The sequence below is a fragment of the Thermobia domestica genome, chromosome 3, assembly GCF_964235325.1.
Source record: "Thermobia domestica chromosome 3, izTheDome1.hap1.1, whole genome shotgun sequence".
Taxonomy (NCBI): domain Eukaryota; kingdom Metazoa; phylum Arthropoda; class Insecta; order Zygentoma; family Lepismatidae; genus Thermobia; species Thermobia domestica.
In genome coordinates, this window is record NC_137456.1 from 40,600,028 (window position 1) to 40,615,066 (window position 15,039).

At 37.7% G+C, this 15,039-nt stretch overlaps 1 pseudogene; it reads left to right on the plus strand.

The window, feature by feature from the left end:
* On the plus strand, positions 1 to 2,161 carry LOC145680328 (dolichyl-diphosphooligosaccharide--protein glycosyltransferase subunit 1 pseudogene; annotated as a pseudogene).
* Positions 2,162 to 15,039: the final 12,878 nt, after the last annotated feature.

Consider the following 15,039-nt stretch of genomic DNA (forward strand, 5'->3'; position numbering starts at 1 on the left):
GAGGTTAAGAAGAAAAAGAAGAAAACGTATTTCTATGTGTGATTGTAGCTGCAGAGTTTAGGTTTGAATTACGTTAACTTGCACTGCGATAGGGACTAAATTAGATTTAATTTGAGTACTTGGTTTGAATTATATTGCTTCAGTTGTTCTACTCTAAAAGCATTATAAAATGACTTTTCAAAAAGTTTGTTTCATGTTTTGTTTGTTAACGATGGGAATAAGTGTAATTGACATTGAAGCATCTGTTGTGCTTCGCAACAAGAAAGTATTTAAGACTATAGACCTTTCAACTCATTTGGTGAGAATTACAATCAATATTACGATGGAAAATATCGGAAGTGATGAGGCAAAAGTTTTTGATTTCGTTACCGACCCTAAAATGGGGAACAAGCTGTCGTTTATTGAGGTTCATGAGAAAGGTTCGAATAAAAAATTGAGTGTTGTGGAGAATAGCCATATTCATAAGACCGAGAATCAGAAACAATTCAAAGTGTTATTTGAAAATCCTGTGATGCCAACACATTCAATAAAAGTACGCATTAATTTAATGTATACGCATCATTTAATCCCAAAGCCTCGCTTTTTAACTTACGACGAAACTCAGATCTTATTATACAAAGGAAATTTATACTTCTATTCACCATACGACACTGTTAATCAAATTACTCGTGTGAAAACACCAAAGAAGATATCTGAGTTTTCCGAACTGGAGCCCTTTAATGTTACTAATAACATTATCCGGTATGGTCCTTTAGAAAACATACGACCATTCTCAGTGAAGAAGTTCAATATTCATTTTGAGAATAATGCTGGATTTGTAGTCGCGTCAAACGTAGAACGAACTATTGTAGTGTCACATTGGGGTACAATTGGCGTAAGAGAGGTAATAGATGTCAAACACATCGGCAGTTCCATTAAAGGTGATTATTTTAATTTTTCTGGAATTAGACGCAAGGATTGTAAACGTATTTCTAATTGTGTTCCGGAGTTCGATATGATTCTTCCAGCATCTGCTTCGAATATACGTTATTATGATGAATTAGGCTATATATTCAAGAAGAAAGTTAAAATTTTGAATGATGCTGTAATCTTAACAGTAATTCCAAGATATGCATTGTACGGTGGTTGGAAGCTACGATATATTGTAAGTTATGATGTGCCTACCTATGAGTATCTACATAGAAGAGGTGACGAATATGCGCTAGAAATGCGTATAGTTGATCATTTATTTTCTGATATGGTAGTAGATGTTCTTACGACAAAAGTTATTCTTCCAGAAGGATCCGATGATATAACGTTCACTCCACCTTATAATGTAAAAATGCAGCCAGAATCATTTGAGTATTTGTATTTAGATATTTATGGACGTCCAACTATTACTGCAAAAGCATATAATCTTGTCGAAGAACATATTGATACTTATATAATTTCGTACAAGTTTATGCAATGTAGAATGATGCAAGAACCTCTTCTATTAGTAATTGGTTTCTATACTATGTTTCTCGTTATTATTATAGGTGTCAGGTGTCAGTTTCAAATAAACTTGAATGATAGTACGAACATCACCAAAATAAATAAAAAGTAATGACAATTTCACAATATTGATGATTGTTATAGTACACGGAATTTTAATTCAAAATATGTGGAAGGCGATTCGTTGGTGTTTTTGTAACAAAGTTAATGGTTACTTTTTGTAGTACACCAGTGTTTAAAGTAATTTTAATTCATTACCCTATTTTATTTTTACTATAAAAAGAAGCTTGTGAAAACATAGGCACATTCATTGCAATTTCCAAAGTGCCGAACATATAGATTAACAGAATAAGCAAATTGTGTGGATGCAAATACTTCTGGCACTGATTGAGCATAAATTTTATTTAGAAGCTTGTATTTAAAGTTTTGTGCGTCTAATGTTATATTAGAATAAAAGTTTCTAAAATAAACGTAATCCTTTTGCATTTAAATTATAATGTAAAAGCTAATTGATGGAAAAGTACCAAGTTGGTAAAGTGTTAGTTGAAATACGATTTGAGAATATGTAACAAGAATGTTTTTAAATAGCCTACTTATAGATTTAATGTTAAAACAACCAATAATTGTTTACTGTGAACCTATGTTTCCTGTATGTTTTGTTGTTTTAAATAAATATTTTGAGCCTTGAGCCATGATTTAGGTTATCTGGGGGAGGCTTTATTTCATACTAGTCTTCGCAGAAATTGGGAAACAATGAAAAATTTGCAAAAATCAATTATAACTCATGTCGGTATTACTCGCGCAGATGTTTCTACCAAATTTTGACACATTTCTTACATATCCAGGTTAGGTCAGAGCTTTGCATTTCTTTTAGCAAGGCATGCACTAAATGGACAGCTTCATTACTTCTTACAGATTGACTTCAGGAAGTTTAGTATAAATACTGTGTGGACGTGTCATAAAATCTTCAGGGTATAAAACACGAACTAACTTGTGCTAGGTGGCGATAAAAGCAGATATACTATCTGACCGAGTCAGAGCAGGAGCGCAGCAATGGGCCCGAGGGAGTGTGTCCGTATTGAGAAGGCTCGTCAGTGACTGGGGGTATATGCGTAAGCAAGGATAGTGGAAGAGCACTCTTACACATACAGTACTTTCATTAAGCTATAATTCAAAATTCATTTCGGGGGTGCGGTGGCTCAGTGGTAGAGCGTTTACCTCCGGTGCTTGGGGTCCCTGGTTCGATTCGTTTGCGCCGTGTCGACTTTGTGGTGGACAAACACCGTGCTCGGGGTTTTCCCGTTTCCTCCCACTTTCTTCATTCCACCATTAAATTCAACTTTCATCATCACCGTCTCCTTTAGCCTAACCGGCAAAACTGTTGGACGTCATTTTCAAAATTCATTTCAACATGCTATGCACTGACAGATTATGATATATGAGGGGTAAGAGGAAAAGGGAATGTCACAAAACTACAATTTCAAGAAAACGGATTTTTAAAATTGAAAACCGTGTAAAATGAATAGGGTTGAATTACACGAACGATCACTTAATAAAGTTAAAAGTTATTGCCCATTCGTTATTGTACGCAGTGAAATAGTACCAAGCACTCGTTAAAGCACACACATGGACATTCCTTGTTTTTTCCCCTTACCCTTCATAATTCATACTCTTATTCCTGCACGAAAAATGATTCACATCATATCTGACCTATAAATTTTCTATTTGGTACAACCGTCTGCTCGATTGAAACCCTTATGTCTATAGCACACTAAGGCTTTGCATTGCGTTGACGAAAACCGTTAAGATATGGAGCCCCTGAATTAGTGTTGGCCTATAAGCCATTATTAGTGCATCAAAATAATATTTTTTATTGTTTAAAAATTGTAACCATGCTCAAATAATTTTTTTCACTATTAGGTTGATGTGAATGAAGTTGACAAATTTTATACCACATGGAAAAGTAATCAAAACAGAACTGGACTAATGCCACGTGACCATGGGCGGCGATTAGGGGGGCAGTTGCCCCCCACTTTTTTGAAGTGACCTATTAATGTATATACTAACTAACTAACTAACTCTATGGCCTATGGAACCCGGAGGTTCAGTGCCGCGTTCACAAAAGCTTTCCACTGACTTCTATCCTTAGCTAATTGCATCCAGTATTAATGTATATATTTTCATTTTTAATTGTACAGTTATTTTATATGTTACTAGTCATAGAATAAAAATGATACCATATAATATTTGCCGTTGCGTGAGTACCGGTACGTACTGGTTGTCTTCCAGTGGAGTTAAGAAAGCTGCAGGAATTCGGTTTTAATTGCCACGGAAAGAGTGACGTAACTAGGTGACGCAAACGGGGCTTGTAGCCCGGGCGCCGGATCGGGAGGGCTCAAAATTGAGCAAATTTTTGGGAGAGCGTTTTCATTTGGTTGGTCAGGGGGACGCTAAGGCGGGTTCTTGCCCCGGGCAACAACTAGCATAGTTGCGTTGCTGCACGAAAAATGGCCCAAAAATTACCCTATTGGAGCGCTACAATTCCAGCGTACTTTTATTTCTTCTTACAAGGGCCCGATATGTTAGTCAGCCGCTTTGAAACTAATAGAGATAACATTTCAAAAAAAAAGTTATTCTTTAATTGCACAAAAATTAACAGTACCTAAAATGTCTTTTCTTCTTTCTAATAGTAAGGAATACAGAGTATAATCAGAATATATTGATTCAAAAGACAGTAATAAGAAACAACTTCTACCTTTCCCATTGTTTTGCAGTGTAATATACGAGTGAAGTGGTGTGTTTAGGGGTGTACGAGTATATATACAGTACAATTAAATTTAGTAAATTCAACATAATTCTAGATTTTATGATTATTTTGTATAACTGGAGTGTGGGGTGATTTTAAGTATTGTTGAGTTTTCCAAGAAAGTGAAAACTGCGCCTAATGGCAACGAACATGTATTGTAGAATTTAAAATACAAGTTGTTCATTAATCCCCAGTTTCAATATAACTTTTGCGAAACAAGGCTCATTATTCATTACTATCACTAATATTATCCTTTCTATTTATTTGTTTTACAAATCTGTTATTAAATAACTTGACACAATTTTCCAGACAGAATTTTTAAGATGTTCATGAGCAAGGAAGCAAATCTCTTCTTTCACTTTCGTTGTTTAAGAGTATAAAGGAATAGTATCTACTTGCGTTGCTCTTGTCAACTTACTTAATGAAACATGAAATACGATATATGGTAGTTTAACTGAAAAAGATAGTATCCTATTAGTTATACAATCTTTCGTCAAACAAAGTTTTAGAAACAACCACGAAATCTAACAATGATATACAAATATTCAGATCATGTCTTGCCCCCCCACTTTCAACGTCCAATCGCCGCCACTGCACGTGACCCACTCTGTACACGTTCAGCAAACACGTACCCACACAGTCAGGAATCAGTGTATTGTTAAACAGGGTCGAATGGAAGTTAACTATGGAGTGCTTTTTATTCCTGAATTGGAATACTCTCCCCAACAAGATGCAAATATATTAATTGGTTTCTCGCGGTTAGTTTATAATATTTCGTTTCGGTTTCATAGCAAAATGAGCCTAGTGGGTAGCCAATAACAATCTTCGAATGAGCTTCTCAGGGACACCATAGTAACGGATCGTCGAAAATGTAGACCATATTCATGGCATTGCAAATGAAATTAAATTAAATGAAATCTTTAAGCTTTATGTCCTGCGTTTATGCCGGCTAGGCTAAAGGATGCGGTGATGATGAGAATAAATGAAATGGTGGAATGAAAGTGGGAAGATGTAACAACTGCTACAATCTAAAAGCCTAGTTCAAGGGAAGTTTGATTTTTGCCAATACGTAACGACCACCTCCCTTGAACTCACCTTCTTGATCCCTGATTCAAAGTCCTAGCAACCTCGAAAGGAATCGAGAAGGGAATCTATCGCGCAACGGAAAAATAATAATAAACGAAAACGGAAACAAAAAGAATGAAGAACCAGAAACTTACCTCCGGTGGATGCAGATTAGAAGGGAGAGTAATAGCTCCACTCAACTCCTTTAATAACGCTCAGCTTAAACATGTACGTATATATGAATATTTTACCTTAGTTATATTAAGTACTTTGAAAAAGAAAAAAAATCATTTTCAGATACTATTTATTAACAATGCTTCAACTCAGACTGGTGTGGTAGTTAACCACACTACTACAATTAACGTAAGGTGCCAGTATATTCATTATAGTATCATAACATTGTGGAAAAAAAAACTTCAATAGAACACATGTAGAATTCTGACTGTCAATCTCATATCCAATTTGTTTACAATATCAACCATTATCAGATTTTATTGTTAACTTTTTTTTCTTACCAGAGAACTGTCCATAGACCAATAGTCGAAGTAGATTGTATTGTAACTGTTAGAAACTATTACCTGACACTTCGTCACACCACTTAAGAGAAACAACCATATTGCAGTCGCAGACAACTAAATAAAGTTAAGAGTTTCACATCACTCGTCATAGGTACGACATAATAACAGAACAGAGTGATTCTCGCTTGAGCGAGTGTCAGCTGAAAGAAGTGTTACCGCTTCCGGTTCAGTTCAAGTGCCAAACACAATCAATAAAGGAACGGAGGTAATATTTACTGACATCCCCGTTCGGCAGCTCCAACCATGGGCGCATTCTACTATCGATTATAATGTAATGCAATTTATACGAAGTCAAATATAGTACACTTGACGTCTTAATCACCACTTCAGCATGATAGAATTTCCGTTCACACATTTCGCATAACTCAATATGCTGTAGCCACTCAAATAGTAATGTGTACAGCCGAACATCCACTGGGCAGACACAGCAACTAATGATTAGGACTTTAATAATAGTGTTCCTTTACGGGCGGACAAGGTGGACGGATAGTATGGACAGTAGACGGTAGATAGATAATGGATAAGATAGTATATACCACACTTCGTAGAGGACAATTGGATGAGACTTGGTATATATATATCAACTAGACAACATTGGACGAATGGACGAGATATAAATATATTCTTATAGACAGACAGTTACTGACCAAACAGCAATTCGACATAACGTAGTTAGAAACACCAGCAATCTAAGCAGAGGGACAACGTTCAACTCATTACTGTAACATATGATAACCGAAGGTGGACAAACTTTGGAAAACTATAGATGCTATTCAGACAATCTTCATAAAATGGCAACCTTACCCATGAAATCACTTGAACTTTAAACACACATAGCAAGAAGCACTGATAAATACCATCAATATATATTATTATACTCGAATTTACTCAAACTGGAGCTCTAATAGAAAATATTCCCATACATTTCTAATACGGTTAACTCAATACTTAATGAACTTCACAACAGAGAGAGAGAGAGAGAGAGAGAGAGAGATTTACGCTACGTACGACTTACATAATGAGAGGGCTGACTAAGACTATTCGAGGCCGCACACAGGCTGGGCCCCCATGGGAGAAGGTTTCCCCCATAGGAACTCTTTACTCAGACATTGTGCCGTGTATAAGATACACTCGTGAACTATACATTTTCGTACTCACAAATATTAATTTATACTTCTGAAGAATACCAGTGCTTTCGTTATCTTAACTCTAATAAACAACTGTAGATTTAATTTCTAACTCTGATAAACCACTGTAGCTAATACGAAGAAAGAATAGTTTTATTCAGTAGGTTCGTGTTCCAAAATAATTTAACTGAACTAAATATAGATATATCCGTTGACCTTTGGCAGTTCGAGTTTTACTACTGAAGTTTCCCATAAAACAAGATTAAGTTCACTTTACTTCAAGGCTCACATGCAGAATAGTCATTGTAGATAGACTTAAAGTTAGTCACGTTACCTGAAGTGCTGCTACAAGAAGGAGTAATTAGTTTTACGCCATTGTTCAGCTTACACAAGAATCACCACGTGCATGTTCAACTTCCACTTTCGTATCCAAATTATTCACTTTTCGTCCACAATTTAGAAAGAACTATATCTCTGTCAGCAACTATGCTCCTTAGAGAATCTTATTATATAAAATAGGACGACGAAATAGCTTCTAATACATCACAAATTACATTTCTTTTAACAGAAGAAAGAAAATTACGACGCCACTCTTGTTCGGCTTTTGGTGAAGTACACAGTATATATAAATAGAGTCGTTTCACCGCTTCGCTTCTCTCTCATTCCCGCTGTTGGAAATTTTGGTGAAACTTTTATTACAGCTTTATTAAACAAAATAAAGATAATTCGCATAGAATATAGATATTCATGAACAGAATATATAGTAAGAAAGAATATTACAACCTTAATTTGAACTATAAATCAACGTTATAAACTGGCCTCATTCCGTAATGCTCCTAGCCTGTATATTCTCCTACTATGGGCGACTCAATAGAAGAAAAAGAACATTGATAACAATCTCAAGAGCAGTTTACTAAGAGAACCAACGTCTAAACACAACAAAATCTGCATTTCAACGCAATGTTTGCGAAAGAATAATAAACATAAGGATACTTTAAATTGCCCTATTATAAAATTACGATAATTATATGAGTAATATAATTCGAAATTCACATTGAGCCTATTAACTTGTCTGTAACAAACAAGGTATGTTACAAGGAAACGGGAGAGCTGAGAAAACCCACGCTCACGGTGTTTGTCCACCATAAAGTTCACTTGGCATGAGCAAGGATCGAACCAGGGATGCCACGCACCAGAGGTGAACGCTCTACCACTGAGTCACGACGGCAAACGATTTGGGCATATAGTATAGCACTGTCGTGTACTACTGCTCCATGCAATCGGTAAGGTGAAAAAGTTGGATTCATTGGTGCTCCAAGAATCGCCATATACAATATTTTTCTGAGTGGAAGGAATAATCAGAAAAAATTCCTGCATCAGACGTTGCCTTTTATGAAAAAGGACATCTGATTTGAAAATTGTAATGTTTTGGTCACGACATTGGTTAGATAGTGATCAAGATACAGGATGGTTTCCAAAATCTCTAGAGGGTGATGTTCCTGGTATGGTGGTCTATCATCTGTCGAAGCGAAACTATGCAGAGTCTTATTTACGCATGGAGAATATCGCGCTTCAGCAAGATTTGGGGAGCGGCAAATTTCCTCGGACCAGTTTTTTCCATACTCTTGCTCAGGAAATTTTAGAATGAGTTTAACATTCGTAAATATTCCAGTAAAAAGAACATGTTTGGCTAGAAAAAAAGTGATTAAAATTTTACAGATGAATTAATTATCATTATTTCTCTTTTTCATTTGTTGACACCACGTTATTTGATCGGTTTCAAAACCTTTCCATTGTTGATTAACTTCCACAATTACGTACAGATTTCAAAGTTTATCACCCAGTTACCAGTGCGAATAAGTTATGACTGTTTCGTTCTTGGGACAAACTTGTATTATTATTCATGTGCTTCAGAGATCTTATGAATTTACTGTCATGATCAACCAGTGTCTCAAATTTTCTACTTTGGTATTCATTTATCTCGGGGGAGGATAGATTTTCATGACCTGGTCCGATAAAAATGTTAAAAATGCTTTGAAACTATACTGCGGTAGCTACAGTCCCGAACTCCATGATATACACTACAACTTCGCTCGCAAGCATCCATATAAAGTTCAAAAGAATGGTGAGGACAGTACGCGCTAGTGATCCTTAACCCTTTCCGGATCCTGGCTTTTTGGGCTATTTTTTAGACTTTCAGTCAAGCAGCTACTGTATCGTCACTATTTATCCTAGGATCATGGTTCATATCTCATTCTCTTCAGAATAGAGCTGGCTTTCAAATGGTACCACTTGCATGCTCATACCATATACCAGAAGCGGGGGAAAAATGTCAAAATGAAAGTTTCGGAGGGAAATTTTTTCTTGAACTTTCCCCCCCCTGGACCCCCTGTGTGAACGTAGCCATCTAAAAAATCTGAGAAATAGTACTTGGTATACTGAATGTGTGTGCCAAATTGCAAGTTTCTATCTTGAATAGTAAGGGAGGGAGAAATTTTATCAAAATTTCCCACAATGCCCCAAATTACCACAAAACACTATGATCTCAGAGAAAAAAATCCTGAGACATCCCTAATTACCCTAGGGTCATGTGTCGCCCATATTCTCTTCTGAATAGAACTGCCTTTCAGGCGGTACCATTCACATGTCTCCATCATGTATCTAAGGCGGGAAATTCTAGAAAAAGGGATTTTTTCGGTCTAAAAATCCCTTTTTTCAACTTTTAGCCTCTCTGGACCCCCCTTGTTTTAACGCAGAAATCTAAAAAAAATCCGTTAAATACCACTCGGTGGACTGAATATTTGTGCACAATTTCAATCTTCTAGGCGCAAAAATAGACCCGCCAGAAAAAAATCAGAAATTTCCCCATGTTACCCTATACAGAAGTATATTTTTCAAAAAATCCCTGAGACGTCCCTAATTACCCTAGGACAATGATTCGACCGTCATTCTCTTCAGAATGGAACTGCCTTTTAGACGGTATGACTCAAGTGTCCCCATCATGTATGTGAGGCGGGAAAATGACGAAAAACGGGATTTTGGGGGTAAAAATATCCCTTTTTCACCCCTTTGCCCCTCTGGTTCCCCCTGTTTTAGCACTGACATCGAAACAAAAAATCTGGTAAATACTACTCGGTGGACTGAATGTTTGTGCAAAATTTCAATCTTCTACGTAGAAAAATAAGCCCGCCAAAAAATATTGAACATACGCTTAGAAAATGAGAAAAGAAATTTTTGACTTATGACGTCATCACCTCCTATGTCTGGACGCAGGACGGTCTGAAGCCATACGTAATGTCCTCTACAAGGCCTCTGGACTTGGAAAACAAAAAAAACCTCGACGAAAAAGCTCAAATAGAAGAGAAATAACGCAATGTACCATGAAAAATGCGTATGGTACAAATTGTACCATAGGATCCCGAAGGGGTTAAATGAGGCAGCAAACTGTCTATGAAACTTCTCACCTACCGTAGTCTTTAGATATATCTCCCACCAATTTCCATCTCTTCCGACATCCGAATCGTCTTTTCAGGAGGAAATATCCCTGATGATCGTACGATTAATGACTTCTTTCCATCTCGCCCAAGGTGATCTTAAACATGTGATATGTACTAGGGATGGCCAGAATCGGTTCATAGTGCAACCGGTTTTTAGCTCTGAACAGATTCGGTTCCGGAACCGGCTTTTCGGATCCAGATCTGGAACTGGTTCCTAAGATCCGGTTCTGGAACTGGGTTTTTGAACCAGTTGGAACAGGTTCCGGAACCGGTTCTGAAAACCGAATCTTCAAGAACCGGTCCCGCCGGAATCGGAACTTTGTGGCCATCCCGACACCAAATCCGAGCTGCTGGCAGGCTGTGAACAGTGTGCTAGATGAAATGGTGGAAGAGACAGGCAGGCGCCCAGGTGGCTGCCGCTTGTCTCATTTGGCTAAACAAACTTGGTAACTCGCAAACTCATTGCCTAACAGGCAAACTGGTAGTCTCATTTTGCTAAACACCCATTGGTGGACCAAAATTTTTTTCTGGTGGTCACATATTGGTCTGGGTGAAGATGGCACAAGCGCTTTGTCCTCTTTGTAGTGTTTTGAAGGTGAACTTTGTGCCTCCCTTAAGGGTCTTTTGGGCTTTCGGATCCAGGTCTGAAACAGGTTCCTAAGATCCGGTTGTGGAACCGGGTTTTCGGATCCAGGTCTAGAACCAGTTCACGAACCGGATCTCCAAGAACTGGTTCCTCCCGGAACCGGAACTTTGTGGCCATCCCTAATATGTACTCGACGTTCAAAAACGTAAAATACTTATATTAAAAACATGTATAAAAACCTAACTAGGGCAGACAAGTAACCAATCATTACAATATTTCAGGTTCCAGGCCACACAGATGTTCAATGTCTGTTTGGGGGCCATGGTTTCCCTCGCTCGCTAAAGAACTTGATGTAGCTGCTGGATGATTATTTCCAGAACACGATTTGCGGCCAATCTCAATTCCCACGCGCTTCATAGAAGTTCGGTCTGGCGACCTAGCAGACAAAGGTAGGAGAAATATATAGAATAGCATTCTGATTTGCCCTGGCCGTATTGGGAAGCACTTCATCCTGCCGTAAGGCCAAGCCTCTTAAAAAGTCCAGATAATGTCGAAGGATGGATATACCTCAATGAGCGACTCACTTAGTTGCATTCCCCGAATGAAAATTAGGTGAACGTGATTTGTAGCTTTGTTAGATGACATTTTATTTACTAATACTAATACTTGTGACTAGAAAGCCATTGTATGCAGGGGTGGACTGGTCCGGAGTGGAAGGCGGGGAATTTCGCCTGGGTACCTTGAGTCAATGATGATGAAGAAGAATTTTCACATACTACCACTGAAGTAGAACTAATTCTATGCGAACAGATATACATATATGATGGGCCCCCCTTAGGTACGGCTATTCTGTACGGGCCATTAGGGATGCGCACGAGTCGAGACATGTCTCGAATCTCGACTCGACTCGACTCGAATTCGAGTCGAGATTCGAGTCGAGACACACTTTGTAAAATTCGAGACGAGTCGAGACAAACGTGTTTCTCGACTCGAATTTTCGAGTCGAGACACGAGTCGAGTCGAGACAGCTCATAAAAATCTCGACTCGACTCGAATGTCTCGAAAATTTTTCTAAAACTTTTAATATTATTATGAAGAAATTATTCACTCAGGAACAGCCTTGAAACCAATTCCAGCATTTATTACTTTAGAAAGGTACAGAACGTATAAATTTAATAGTTAATCTTCCGAGATCAAGATCTAATTTTCAGCTCAATTCAGTTAATTAAAACTAGTAATTAATGTCGTGATATTTGATTGTACTTCAAATATAATAATAATAATAATAATAATAATAATAATAATAATAGATTATCTAGTTTGTATAAAACTATTATCCGTGGCCTATATCTAGTCTGTATAAGAACATTGCAATAAAGTGAACATCATAAATTCTCTGAATGAGCAATTGGCAGTCTATAGTAATTTAGCATAGTTATAACTATTGTGTTTTTATTTCCATGAACGATATAGGGCTACATAACTTCTGGACAGGGCCAGATTTAAGGGGGTGCAAAGGTGCACGCTACCCCCCTTTGTTGTAAATATACCTGTCTAAAATGAGAAGCTAGCAGTGAAAATACCGCGACATTGGTGTGTCGTGAATGGGCCACTGATGTACCGCGAGGATATCAAAACAAAATTATCAATTCTATAGCAATCAAATTGCAAAACGTAGAGGAAAATGTATATTTGTATTGCACATTACTATGAACCTCTACTATGAATCTACAATTTTAAGTTTCATGCCGTGTTACTTTTCTGTACATTTCTAATGTTGAAAAAAGTATTTGTTATTGTTATGACCATTATTGCTTCTTTATCGTTACAGACTATTTCGTAACTTGAAAATTTAAAATATCATTCAATCCTTTCGATAAATTATTCACATTTGTGTTTTAAAAGTAAAATAGATTTATTTGTTCGTTCGTTATTTAATGATCTTCATTCTTAGTAAAAGGTTGGATACAGTTTTCGAAAGAGTAAGCGTATTTTTAATAACCTGAGTCCAACATTTCATTGCAGTTGTTTTCTCCTTTTAAATTAGAATGAAAAATAAGCATAGTGATTTACCACGAGGAAAACCCAGTGATCGAGCTTTCTTCTCTGTGCGAAGGAGATCAGTAATCAAAGAAAAAAAATACCAGTGTGTTTTATATTTACAAATAATAATATCTATAAGTGTGCCGCGAGAATCCATGTTACACCCATAGTGTGCTGCAAGTTGAAAAAGGTTGGGAAACGCTGGTTTAGAGGAAAGAATAATTGGTACACTCCCTCCTCCCTGCTCTCTCTCTGCCTAGTATATTTTCTTTATTTTATTGTCTCCGAAACACCATTCCAGACAAATGCTTTTCGGTAGAAAAGTTAGAAACAAACCATCCCGCTCTTGGACAAAGTGGGCAACATGCGGTAGTCAGGTCAATGAACCTGCTTTGGAAATTTTCGTGCAATTTAGGTTACTGAGAGGGTGTATTTTCTTCAACTAAGCCGCCTTCTACTATGGCTCGTGCCATAAATAAGTCATCGTCAGATCATATGGGAAACACCGCTAGTTGTCCTTGCCTGACATCTGTTTCATATTCATATAGCAAATGTTTTTTTATAGACGGTGTTGTATCTATCCAGAGAAATATCATCCGCCCCTGTTCCCATTTGAAATGTTGCGGTTGACCCCCTTGAGCCTTATGATGGGGGCCCTGGGGGACTTGCTTCTTACAAAGTTCTCTTGGCCCTCGACATGAGTACATTCCTGTGCAATTGGATTTGCAACATCTCTTTTCGCTTCGCAGCAATTTGAGATCACATTGTTCGATGCCATGTTAAGACAGCACATATTTGTGGCGGCCATTTTGAAAAACATGCTTCATATAGCAAATGTTTCCTATATAGACCTATGTTGTTGCACATTCCATGATCAATCGAGAGAGGTAACACTCGGTCCCTGTTTCCATTTGAAAATTTGAAGTTGGCTCCTGGGGCCCTATGTTGGGGATCCTGGGGGCACTTGCTTCTCACAGACTTTTATCACCCCCTGACATTGGTACATTCCTGGACAACTGGATCCGTCACATTTTTGTTCGTTTCGCAAATCTTTCAGGTCACAAAGTTTGATGGGACACCCTGCATATTCCCACATACGACCCAACCATGACATAATGTTCACTACTTCTATTATCGGTTGTTGGCTCAACCCAACCATTTCATGTTCCCCGACTTGACATTGCCTCAATCACTCTAACATTGATGCATTCCGAGTGATGCCTGTTGCCGGAATTTTCTTTTTCTGAAGCGAGTGGCCTAACTATATTAGACTTGTCTGGATGTCCATGGCCAGTCTTGCCAACTTTGGAACTCGTTTTACTTTTCGACTCTAGGCACGTCGGTTTCCTGCATATTCGGTGCTTCTTGTTTTGTTCATTCTAATATGTACAGCCCCTGATCAAATGTGGCGCATTATGGCCAACTCCGTTTTTTCCGTATTTTTCGTACTTCTGTTTTTTCCGTATTTTTCGTACTTCTGTTTTTTCTATTTTCTTTTGTTAGATTGTACCACTGATTAGACACGCCATATCTTATGTTCTACATGACAGGTTGACACTGAATATTACACTCACTTCATATAGTGCTCTTTGGAAAACATGTACTTTTCATTGCAGTTGGCAACACTGTTAACCCCACTGGTGGCCTTCATTTGTTCCCTATTGTGGCAAGTCTCTTTCTATACATCACTTGTCAGCATTGCATTTTGCCGTGCCCCCCCTTTTTTTGTGGAATTTGCACTTTTCTCCCTTGTCCAGCCTTGCTGTTTCCCGAACTTCCACCCCTTATATTTCCTGAGCCTATTGCTATGGGCAGCTAATTTTTTGTGAATGATCATCTCTGTTACAGCTCTTTCAATTGGCAC